General features: G+C 39.7%; 1 pseudogene; it reads left to right on the forward strand.

The window, feature by feature from the left end:
• The first annotated feature begins 1,698 nt into the window (after positions 1-1,698).
• LOC115417600 (uncharacterized) lies at positions 1,699-10,131 on the forward strand (annotated as a pseudogene).
• Positions 10,132-13,572: the final 3,441 nt, after the last annotated feature.

Consider the following 13,572-nt stretch of genomic DNA (forward strand, 5'->3'; position numbering starts at 1 on the left):
ATGCCCGAGCCACCTCAGCTGGCCCCTCCTGACGCGGAGAAGCAGCAGCTCTACTCCGAGCTCCTCCCTGGTGACTGCTCCTCACCCTATCTCTAAGTATGCACCCAGCCACCTTACGGAGGAAGCTCATTTCGACTGCTTGTATCTGGGATCTTGTCCTTTTGGTCATGACCCAAGCTCATGACCATAGGTGAGGGTAGGAACGTAGATTGACCGGTAAATCGAGAGCTTTGCCTCTCGGCTCAGCTCCTTCTTCACCACGACAGACCGGTACAGCGACCGCATCACTGCAGACGTCTGTCAATCTCATGCTCCATCCTTCCCTCACTCGTGAACAAGACCCCAAGATACTTAAACACCTCCACTTGGGGCAGGGGCTCCCCACCTACCCGGAGAGGGCAGACCACCTTTGTCCGGTCAAGAACCATGACCATGGGCACGCTGGAGGTCCAGGCTCGATGAGGCCAACAGGACAACATCATCCGCAAAAAGCAGAGATGAAATCCTGTGGTCCCCAAACTGGACCCCCTCCGGCCCCTGGCTGCGCCTAGAAATTCTGTCCATAAAAATTATGAACAGAACCGGTGACAAAGGGCAGCCCTGCCGGAGTCCCACATGCACCTGGAACAGGTCTGACTTACTGCTGGCAATGCGAACCAGGCTCCTGCTTTGGTCATACAAGGACTGGACTGCCCTTAACAGAGGGCCCCGGACCCCATACTTCCGAAGCACCCCCCACAGGATATCACGAGGGACACAGTCGAACGCCTTCTCCAAATCCACAAAACACATGTGGTCTGGTTGGGCGAACTCCCATGAACCCTCAAGTACCTGATGGAGGGTATAGAGCTGGTCCAGTGTTCCACGACCAGGACGAAAACCGCATTGTTCCTCCTGGATCTGAGGTTCGACCATTGGTCGGATCCTCCTCTCCAATACCCTGGAATAGACTTTCCCCGGGAGGCTGAGGAGTGTGATCCCCCTGTAGTTGGGGCACATCCTCCGGTCCTCCTTCTTAAAACGGGGACCACCACCCCGGTCTGCCAATCCAGAGGTACTGTCCCCGACTGCCACGCATATATATATATATATATATATATATATATATATATATATATATATATATATATATATATATATATATATATATGTGTGTGTGTGTGTGTGTGTATGTGTATATATATATATATATATATATATAAATGTATATATATATGTATATATGTGTGTATATACATACATATATATATATATATATATATATATATATAATATTATATATATATATATATATAATATATATATATATATATATGTATGCGGTTATTTTTGTACTCAAATTTCCCATCCAGAGGGCTAACGTGCTGTTCAGCATCTTCCATCTTTATCGGTTGGTTCTACTGCCCGTCAGTACTGGATCTACGTCCCGTTTGCACATGTGCAATGGTAACTCTACTTACTGGCGTTAATGCGTTAGCAGACATTCAAAGTAATTTTGAGCTGCAGATTGGTTAATTGCATTAAAATTTTTAATCAGATTAATCATGATGATGGGGACTTCCAGTGGCGCCATGTTGTAAACGGTAGCGAGAAAGTAGCTCCACAGAAAACCAATTAAAACTAGCGATTAACTAAAGCAAAACGGCAGTAAGTACAGAAATTTGAAAAATAAGAAGATAAATGACATTTGTGGAAAATATGGTTAAGATAGGGAAGACTGGGGAGGAAGGTGATGCACAGGCAAGTAGTATCGAGTTAGTGGAGGGGGTGAGTCCAGAAACGGAGCAGCCAAAGTCGGCTAGCAATGAACATGATTCAGTCATATTAATGGAGCTGCGCAAATTAAGACAGGAGCATACCGAAGCAGCAAGTGACAACAAGAGAGCTATGGCCAGAATCGAAAAGAACATGAATGAGCTTATGGAAAGAACGGGATCCCTGGAGCAAAGAGCAGGCCACATGGAGGAGAGAATTGGAAATACAGAGGACAGGGCGACACGACTGAAGCGCTCCGCCACCTTCTTACTCCAGGAAACGGCCAAACTATCTGCTAAGTGCGATGACTTGGAGTCAAGACTGAGACGCAATAATATACGGATACACGGCATCCCGGAGGGCACAGAGAAGAATGATACTATAGACTTCATAATGAGATTCATTAAATCCAACATCCAGAGCACAGGTGACAGGGAAATGTGCATCGAGAGGGCACACCGGTCACTGGTGGCTAAACCTAAGGACAGCGCAGCCCCCCCCCGAGAGCGATTATTGTACGCTTTTTGGATTACAAAGTTAAGGAATATGTGATACAGCAAGCCTGGAAACAGAAGATTACATACGAGAGACAAACAATCTACTTTAATCAAGATTACACAACGGAGGTCCAAAAAAAGAGGAAAAGGTGAGCGATGTCATCAAAAAGTTGAAGGAGAAAAATGTGAAGGCACAGTCCCCCTACCCAGCTCAGCTTAAAGTGTTTTTGGACTCAGGGACAAAGACATTTGCTACACTAACGGAAGCAGCACCCATGTTAAAAGACATGGGGATTAATGTAGAAGAAGACAGGATGGAGACACTGCAGAGAGTGATGATACAGAGCAGATAGACCATGGCAACAGGACAAAGAGGGAGGCGGAGACAACCCTGCATCACAGAAGCAGACGTACATGCCCTCATCCAGTAAACTCAACATGTCTACCGGTATAGTATGGACAAAAATAATAAATATAAAGGTGAATTACAACAGTGAATAATTCAGAATAGGAAAAAAATCCATACCTGCCTTTAATACAAGGACTGGTATAAAATGGAGAAGCTAGTTTAAGCATTACTTGTTAAACAGACAGGAATATTGGTTTTGTGGAGAGTGAATTTAAAACTTTGAGTTCTTAACAACTTTAGACAATAAGTTGTAGCTGCACACAGTGCTTTTTCCCCAGAGAGAAAATGCCACGGCTCTCAGATGATGGGACTTTTGGAAGACACATGTTCATGTTTCTGTTATACAAGGGTTCTGGTTCTGATGGAGATGTACATTTTTTGTTTGTTTGTCTGTTTTCTTTATTATGCAAAGTTTTATGCAATGTCTTACTTTTTTATGAAGGGTAGAGCTTGCGGATCTCATTTGAAATAATATGAATAGCTTAATCTTGTGTCATACAATGTACATGGTCTGAATCATCCCATTAAGAGGAAGAAGATACTGAGCCAACTGAAAAAATTACAATGTTCGATAGCTTTGCTACAAGAGACACATTTGACAGACATTGAACATAGAAAATTGAAAAGGGAATGGGTGGATCAGGTTTTTTATGCCTCACTTTGGCAAAAGGAGAGGGGTAGCTATTTTAATTAGTAAAGGTACACCAGTTAAGGTTGAAAAGAGGTTAAGGATAAAACTGGACGATATGTAATGATTGTGGGGTCTATAGGAGACATGACTATTTCAATATTAAATGTATATGCCCCAAATGAGGAGAAAGAAACATTCTTCAAAGAGATAGCTGAAGTAATATTCAGTGAAGCAAAGGGGATGGTAATGATGGGGGGAGATTTTAATACAATACAAAATGGCAGATTAGACAGGTTTCCTCCAGACCAGGGACCAAGTACAAAAAAATCTACAGTATTGAATAACATGACTAAAGAACTCAGTCTTACTGATCCATGGAGGGATAACAATCCAAAGAGGAGAGACTATACATGTTATTCAAATCCGCATGGTAGCTATTCAAGGATAGATTTTTTTTATGTATCACAACAACATATACACAAAGTATTGAAGTGTAGAATAGAAAATATAACTATAAGTGACCATGCACCTGTTGTCCTAACCGTAGATCTGGGTAATGAGCCCCTTTTTAGATACTGGAGGATGAATGTTTCTATTCTGTTGAGTGAAAGTGTAGTAAAAGAAATAAAGCAGAATCTAAAGGAATACCTCCAAATAAATGATAATGGGGAAGTAACACCAGCAATATTATGGGATGGTGGGAAAGCTGTGATAAGAGGGAAGATAATAGAAATATCATCTCGACTGAAGAAAGCTCAACTAAAAAAACAAAAAGAATTGGAGGACAAGATTAAAGAATTGGAGATAGAACATAAAAGAACATCAGATGAATCTATTTTTCATGAATTAAAAATAGTTAGAGGTAAATTAGATGAACTCTTGACAGTTAAAGCAGAAGGGTCCCTACGTTTTATGAACCAGAGATACTATGAAATGGGTAATAGAGCTAGTCGCTCATTAGCATTCCAACTTAGAAAGGCTCAAACAAATAGAATAATATCAAAAATAAAACATCCCACATCTAAACAAATTATGTTAAAACCTAAAGAAATTGCAGAGGCCTTTGCGGAGTATTGTAAAGGCTTATATGATGACTCTGAATCTGACTACAATGATGAGGACACACAAACCTTTCTTCAAAAAATAAACTTACCAACCCTATCAAGAGAAGAGGCATCTGAAATGATTCGACCAGTCTCTACACAGGAAATATTGGATACTATAAAAACTCTCAAAAATAATAAATCACCTGGGACTGATGGGTTCCCGGGGGAGTTTTACAAAAGTTTTAGAGAAGAGATAACACCTGTGCTATACGAAGTATTCAATTATGCTCTTACATCTGGGGACCCACCCAGGTCATGGTCAGAAGTCATCATATCAGTCTTGCATAAAGAAGGAAAAGAGCCAACTCTATGTGAAGGATATAGACCTGTGAGTCTACTCTGCATGGATTTAAAGATTCTTACAAGTATACTGGCAAAACAAATGCAAAAATACATAACTAAATTAATTAAAATACATCAAACAGGATTCATCCTCGGTAGGCAGGGGACAAATAACATTAGGAGAATATTTAATGTTATTTCATGCACAAAATACAAATCTCTGAATTCTATGTTGCTTGGTCTTGATGCCCAGAAGGCTTTTGACAGGGTGAAATGGAATTTCTTGTACCAGACATTATCAGCTTTTGGATTTCCCCAGAATTATATAGAATGGGTAAAAATAATATACAAAGACCCAAAATCATGGGTTAGAGTTAACAGATGTTGCTCAGATTTCTTCTGTCTCAAAAGAGGAGTCAGACAAGGGGATTGTTTGAGTCCACTGTTGTTCGCTGTAAGTATTGAACCATTGGCCGAATCAATAAGACAAAACAATAAAATAGTGGGAATAAGGGATGAAGGGGGGGGTGGTACATAAAATATCACTATTTGCAGACGATTTGCTTATACTTTTGAATGACCCATCCTTATCGATACCAGCCCTGTTAGAGAATCTTGGAATATGGAAAAATTTCAGGGTATTTGATGAATGAAAGCAAATCAATTGCTATGATGATCTCAGGTAAATGTCCAGCAGAGCTGAAAGAAAAAGTTGGGTTTAAATGGACCGACAAAGGGTTTCGATATCTTGGTGTTATTATTAATCCCAATGTTTCACAGTTATTTGATGCAAATTATGGAAAATTGATGAAGGAAATAAAAAAAACTTAGATAGATGGACAATTTTACCCTTGACTCTCATTGGGAGGGTAGAAACCATTAGAATGAATGTCTTGCCAAGATTACTGTTTCTGTTTCAATCACTGCCTGTTATGGTTTCTGGTTCCACCTTTAAAATGTTGGACAAAAGTATATCAAGATTTTTATGGCAAAACAAAAAAGCAAGAATTAAATGTAAGACACTTTTAGCCCCAAGAATAAAGGAGGGCTTAATTTACCAAATCTAAGGAACTATTACTGGGCTGCTCAAGTCAGAGCTCTTATTCTATGAATAACTGAAGATAAAAATGCAATATGGGTGGAGATGGAGCAAAGGGCTTGCCCTGATGTGTCTTTGGAGTCACTACCATTTACAACTAGGTCGGTGCAAAAGAAGCTTAAAATTAAAAACGATTTGATCATAGAAACAATGAAAATATGGTCGACAATACAAAAGAAATTAAGTATATCAAGCTCTGTAAGTAAAGCTACAAAAATAGCCAAAAATCCAGATTTTGTACCATGTACTATGGATGCGGGATTTGAGAAATGGACTAATAAGGGGTTAATATATATAGCACAAATCTTTATAGGGCGAACTTTGAAATCATTTGAACAAGTCAAACAGGAATTTTACTTACCAAATAATGATTTTTATAAATACTTACAATTGAGACACTACCTCCAGAAACACAATGAATGGGAAAGAATAAGAAAAGTACCAACCAAGGTTGAAGAGCTGTTCATGTCGTTTACAGAAGAAGAGTCAAAAAGGGGCTGATTTCAAAAATATATAAAGCACTACAATATGAATCCAATGACAATAATATAGATGTTAAAGAGAGATGGGACCTGGAAGCTAATGTATTAATAACGAATGATGATTGGGAAGAAACGTTCAAATCTGGACACTAACTAACAGTCCAATATGGAGGGAGTTTGAATGGAAAGTGAAGATGCGTTACTTTAACACTACATTTGTCACTGCAAAATATAGTAAAACATCAGATTTATGTTGGAGGAATTGTGGAATGGTGGGTGACTTCACTCATATATTTTGGGATTGCCCACAGATCAAAGATTTTTGGAAGTGTGTGAAAACAGAAATAAAAAGATTTCTTGGTATTGACCTACATCTTGATTTAACCCTGTATATACTTGGAATATTACCTGAAGATCTGATAGACAGAGATTGTAGCCTTTTATTGAAAGTCTTACTTGTAATAGCAAAGAAAATGATCACAATTAACTGGCTGAAACCACACCCCCCCCAACATAACGCAATGGATAGACAAAGTAAAAAAGGTTGTTATTATGGAAAAAACTACTGCAAGGTTACAACTGAAACTAGAAAAATTTTAGAGAAGATGGAAACCAATAATTCAAGCGATACAAGAGCTCTAAATACCTCTTTTTGTTTCAATATTGCTTTTTTTTTTTTTTTTTTTTTTTTTTTTTGTAACTCAATTATTTTATTCTATTTCTTTTCCTCAGTAGCACCTGTTTTGGTTTTGCAAATACACCTATTTGTGCTGGTGGAATATTATAAGTCAGATTTCAAGAATGTTGTTGGTATCTGTGTAAAATATATATGACCTTGACATGTTTTTGACCTATATGTAAAAGGCATAGTATAAGTAGTTATGAGTGAAAGTAATGTGATATGGATCGAGTGATGTATAGACTGAGGCTCGTGTGATTTTTGTACATCTCCATGTGTTTTATATGGGTGGAATAAATAAAAAGTAAAAAAAAAAAAAAAATCATGATGATGGGTTAATGTGTTAATTTGCGATAATTATATATATATATATATATATATTATATATATATATATCGTATATATATATATATACACACACACACACACACATATATATAGTGACAGCTGTATATATATATATATATATATATATATATATATATATATATATATATTATATATATACAGCTAAAAAAATTTGAATACCATGAAAAGTTCAAAATTTTTTGTCACTCATTTCAGAAAGTGAAACCCATATATTATATAGACTCATTAGACATAGAGTGAAACATTTCAAGCCTTAATTGTGGAAATTTTGATGATTATGGCTTACAGATAATGAAAACCCAAAATTCTGTGTCTCAGAAAATTTGAATATTGCATAAAATCAATAAAAAAAACAGGATATTTTAAACTAAAATGTCAGGCTTCTGAAGAGTATATTCATTTCTATGAACTCAATAACTGGTTGGTTCTCCTTTTACGTTTGGCCAGAAAACCCACCAGACTTGAAAACCATAGAGAATCTATGGAGTATTGTCAAGAGGAAGATGAGCGACACCAGACCCAACAATGCAGATGACCTGAAGGACACTATCAAACCAACCTGGGTTTCCATTCCACCTGAGCAGTGCCAGAGGATGATCACCTCCATGCCACGACGCATTGATGCAGTAATTCATGTAAAAGGAGGTCGAACCAAGCATTGAGTACATAGAAATGAACATACTTTTCAGAAGCCTGACATTTCTGGGTTGAGCAAAAATGTTAAAGTCTCTCTTAGAGTGTGTGATGTCATAACATTAGAGTTGAGGAGCAGTGAAAAGATAAGATAAAGTAAACACCGAAGGTGCTTTGCTACAAGCAAAGACTGGAGTAGCAACTAAGGATGTTGTGGTTCGAGCTGGCGGTGTGTAGCGGTGTTCCAAGGGACCCCTTCTGCATCCTCAGCAGGTATCTCAGGGTCACAGGTGTTTCGCCCCCTTAACCTGTACACCTCTCCTGAGTGGGGCAGCAAGGCTGAGTTAGCCTTCACCTGCAGAAGGGGTCCAGCTACGATCCCTTGACAGCCACAGCCACCTAGAACTGGTTTCGGCTACTGTGGCTATCTCCCTGATGGCCTTCTGTAGTTGCTTGGGATTAAGCCCAATCTTCTGCAGAAAACTGCGCATAGATGTGGCGGGAAAACCCCGAGCGCCGACCTCGATTGGAAAAAAAATTAACCTGAAAATTTTCTGAACAACTCACCCTCCTGGCCAAACATCTGAATTCATATATGCACTTATCTACTGTCTAAACTGTTTATTTGGTTTATATGTAACTCAGATCTTTGATAATAACAAGAACTCGGCCATGAATGTGGCAAATCTGTGTTGGTATTAACATTTCATACATTCAAATGATGTTTTATGACCTCTGATTTTGTCCCTTACAGTGGGTTTATTCAACGGCTGATAGCTAGGACTAAGCTACTACTCTGGAATGGCTATCATAGCAAAATATTATCTATAGATATAGGCCATTTCAAAATGCATCACTAGAACTTGCCCCCTTGGGTGGTACCAATATCTCAAATATCTGGTCTTGGCCCATGGACTAATATGAACCCATGTTTGAAGACCTAGCCCTTTTTAAAGTGAAATGGGAGACAGGGGTTTAAGCAAAAATCCCCTCTCTCCGATAATAGCTCCTTTGGCGCTCCTCCTGCTACGTGCGACGTACTGCGGTAAGCGTCTTACATCATTTCCTGTTTCTTGTTGAATGTTTGCTGCGACAACTTCATAGTTTCAGTAGAATCACTGCTCATATCTGGTGGCGTTCTAGATTGCCAGTGTGTTAGAAAATCGCTAGTTTTTAGAGAATTAATTAGATAGCAAAGGTTATCTATTTCCACGCAAACAGTAACCTCTTTCGATTCGTTTAGCCAGTTTAGTCCCGGTAGCTCATCTACTGTAGCTTAGCGACTAATATGGCTTCTCTTTCTCCTTCTCTTTTGTTCCTCATTCTCCTCCCTTTCTGTCTTGCTCAGTGTGTCAGATGCTTAGTTTTACGCCTGCTTCCTTTAGTGACAATGGTACATGTAATAATGTAGTGTATTTGCAGCCATGGAAGCAAGGCTTAGCAAATTGGAAGCTCAGGTCCGTTCCATGAACAAAACGTTAGTTGCGACAGCTAGCCAGCCCCCTTTAGCCGGAGCGGACCCGCTACCCAAGGTTAGCCGTCCCCCAGCAGCTCCCAAGCAGCCGGGAGGACAACAGGAACAGTGGGTGACTGTTCGAAGGAAGCATAATGGCAGGCGAAAGCCTGAGGTACGTACACCACCAACCACTGCATGTTTCCAATAAGTTTTCCCCACTCAGCGACACACCCGCTGAGAATGAAACTCTGGTCATTGGCAGCTCTGTAGTACGAAACGTGAAGCTAGAGACACCAGCGACCATAGTCAAATGCATTCCGGGGGCCAGGGCGGCGACATAGAATCCTATTTAAAACTGCTGGCTAAGGATAAATCTAAATACCGTAAGATTGTAATTCATGTCAGTGGTAATGACACCCACTTACGCCAATCGGAGGTCACTAAAATTAATATTGAGTCGGTGTGCACATATGCCAAAAGTATGTCGGACTCCGTAGTTTTCTCTGGTCCCCTACCTAATCTGACCGGTGATGACATGATTAGCCGCATGTTTTCACTCCATCGCTGGCTGTCTAGGTGGTGTCCTGCTAATCACATACAGTTTGTGGACAACTGGAGGACATTTTGGGGAAAACCTGGTTTTATTAGAAGAGAAGACATACATCCGACTTGGAATGGTGCTGCTCTCCTTAGTGAAAACCTGGCTAGGTTTATTATTAACCCAAAACCCTGACCCAGAGTTGAGACCGGGATGCAGAGTTGCAGTCAATACACTGCAATTATTTCGATCATTGCACTCAGCTCCATCTCAAACTGTGCGAATCGATCATAAAGTCAGGCTCACGATTCATGTTCCCACACTGTACGGACCGATGCTCGTATACGACCTGACTGCTCAGACTGTAGGACCATACACCAGAGGGTGCACGTTTGAGTATTGTATCCGGAAATACCACATTAAAATACCAAGGAATCTGGAAGTGCATAGACGATTGTGTATTGGCGTGAGTCACGAAATGATAGTGCTAAACAAAAACCAATGAGCTGCTTTGGCAATATGTGCCATTATCTGTGGGGAATCAAAAAAGAAGTAAAGACAACGACGTGTTTGGTGCAGGAATTGGTTGTCCAGACGTGGACAGTATGGGCTGTCAATCCTACAGCAGGAACTAAATGTAAGCTGCCAATAGGCCACTAGGCCAATAGCCAGCTACTGTAAGCTTAGAATTAGCTTACAGTAGCTGGCTATTATTGTATTCGCGCATGCACAGTGTGAGAATTTGAGGCACATTGGCTCGTGGCACTGCTTTGACAGTGCGATACCCTCACGAGGAGTGAGCAGGATTTTAAACAGCTCTGTTTTCCTTGCGAACACACGATTGCTGGTCGTGAGGTGGTCGTGAGGTGTTAATCGCTTCTCCATACCCCATGTACACTGCATGAAGCACAACACACGATTAAAGGCACATCTGGCCCAATCCCAGAAATAGCCGCACGAGTGAGAAATCGTCTCTAAAATCGCACAGTGTAAGGCCGCCTTTAAACACTTTTCTGCGCTTCCTGAGCAGATACCCACTGTAAACCCTATAGAGATTGGGTCTGTCCCCCGAACCCGTAAAGTTAAAGTAAATACAAAAACACCTGCACAGCAAAATCTAATAAAAATCAACACCAATACTACCACAGTTCCTAAGCACAAGAAAGTAAAATGTGGCCTCCTTAATAATAGATCTTTATCTTCCAAAGCTTTATTAATTCATGTTATTATATTAGATTATCATATAGATTTGTTCTATCTGACGGAAACCTGGCTTTGTGAGGTGGAGTATGTGTCCCTAATGAAGCTACTCCTCCTACTCACTGTAATAATCAGATTCCTCGAGGCTCAGGCCAAGGAGCTATTTTTAATTCATGTCTACAAATAAATCCCAAACCTAAGCCTAACTTTAACTCATTTGAAAGTAGGGATGTCCGATATTATAGACCCGATATTGGCATAAAAATGTAATATCGGTGAATATCGTTATCGGTTTTTATGCCAATCATTAAAACCGTAGAATAATTTCACTGACATACCAATGCGTAAATGAAGCATTGTTTGTAGCTGAAAGAAATGGGCAGTTTTCAAAATTGTACAGTAGAGTTGCCACACTGTAATAGACTCATGGAGGGGGAGAAAATAAATAAATATGGCATTTTTTCCACAACTTAACTCTTTCCTCGCCAATGACGAGATTTTCTGTCAATCCGTGTTTTCACTGTTATACTGTAGTTGAAGCTGTTGCGGATCGTGTGAATTACTTTCCTTAGTCCAAAAACAAACAATTAAGCAGCTTTTTCGGAAAAATGACGGACTGGGGGTAACGTTTTCGCACTGGAGTTTCCGTATCCCATGGCAACACATACAGCGGTAGTCACTGAATGAGGAAATGCAGACTGTGCAGGAACCGCACGCAGTTTCAAAAGCCTTAAAGATGATTATGGAGACAGAGTCTGACAATTCAATATATGATGGAGTTACAGAGGAACCTTTTAGAGACAGTAACGGAGAAATAGAAGGTGAGGGAGATGGACATGGGAAACACAGATCGGCTCAGGTCCGACACGGAAATGGGGGGGGGGATGGAGCGAAAAGGAGAAAATGACAGACAGGAGGAAGAGAGAAGAGACATTTATAGTGGACATTCAAGGAGAAGACAGACACACAGACGTGAGACAAGACAAAGGACAGCTAGTCTGCGTCTGTTAGAGTGAGTTCATATTCTGACTGTGGACACAGAACAGATTCAGCTCCATAATGTCAGCGAGGACACAGGTAAGACACTGTTTTATTTGGCTTTAGTATGAAATAAATAAATACATATATTTATACATAGATAAATAACTAGATGTCCATATAATTATTTACAGATCAAACACAGCAGGTGGTCCAACAGGAGGACGTGGTGCAGCCAAGGAAAGGCCAGATATGGGACATCTTAGAGCTGTTTGTTATTATTATTGTTGTTATTATTATTTTATTTTGTGATTTTGAATACAGTGTTACAGTTGGTAAATGAGAAAGAGTCAAAAAAGTAAATAGGAAATCAGTTTTATCTTGAAAATCAATATATTTGGGAAAAAAATGCAATAATCTCATTTTTTTGCTCAAAATTCAGTTTTTTCCTGAAAATGACCAATATTCTAATGTTCATATCTCATGAACGAATGAAGATAGAGTAAAATCGTTTCTTGTGTTTAAAAGTTGAAGTTCTGTTCTTTCTTTTGATGTATTCAGTGTTCACATACTCCTAACACAACATTTGCAGTGAGCCTCCAAAGATTAGTGAAAATGACCAAAAAGGCTGGCGCTGGCTACCAACTCACTGGAAAATGCTCTGGCGGGGAAAGAGTTAAGTTGAAGTATGTATTCTTTGCACAGACAGTGTTTACATTTTGAAAGCCTTGTTGCATTTGAGAATGCATCCAATGGGGCATCACAATAAAATTAGGCATGATGTGTTAATTCCATGACAGGAGATATGTGATGTTACCTTAAATTAGTTTAATATCCCACATATATCGGCAGCGGTATCGGTAGATATCGGAATGGAAGGGAAGCGTGCTCCCTGGTTCAGTTCCCATACTCACCAATTAAAGCAGCATACCCAAAAACTTGAGAGAAAGTGGTGTTCTACTAAATTAGCAGAGCACCTTTCAGCCTGGCAGGACAGTCTAAATAAATACAGGAAGGCACTTCGTGTGCTAGAGCAGCCTATTATTCATCATTAATAGAGGAAAACAAGAGCAATCACAGGTTTTTGTTCAGTACTGTAGCCAGACTGACAAAGAACCACAGTGCATATGAGCTTAGTATTCCTGCTGCCCTTCATAGCAATTATTTTATGAACTTCTTCAATAATAAGATCTTGCTCATGCTTTACCTTTACTTAGCAGACACCTCCTTGATATGATTAACCTGTTATTATCAACAGGCTATGTACCACGGTCCTTTAAAGTAGCTGTAATCTAACCTCTTCTTAAAAAACCCAGCCTTGACCCTGCAAGTTTTAGCTGACGATAGACCCATATCCAACCTTCCATTCGTATCTAAGATTCTGGAGAAAATAGTAGCCAATCAGTTATGTGATTTCCTTCAAGCCAACAGTTTATTTGAGAACTTCCAGTCAGGTTT

This window comes from Sphaeramia orbicularis, chromosome 4 (genome assembly GCF_902148855.1).
Source record: "Sphaeramia orbicularis chromosome 4, fSphaOr1.1, whole genome shotgun sequence".
NCBI classification, from domain to species: domain Eukaryota; kingdom Metazoa; phylum Chordata; class Actinopteri; order Kurtiformes; family Apogonidae; genus Sphaeramia; species Sphaeramia orbicularis.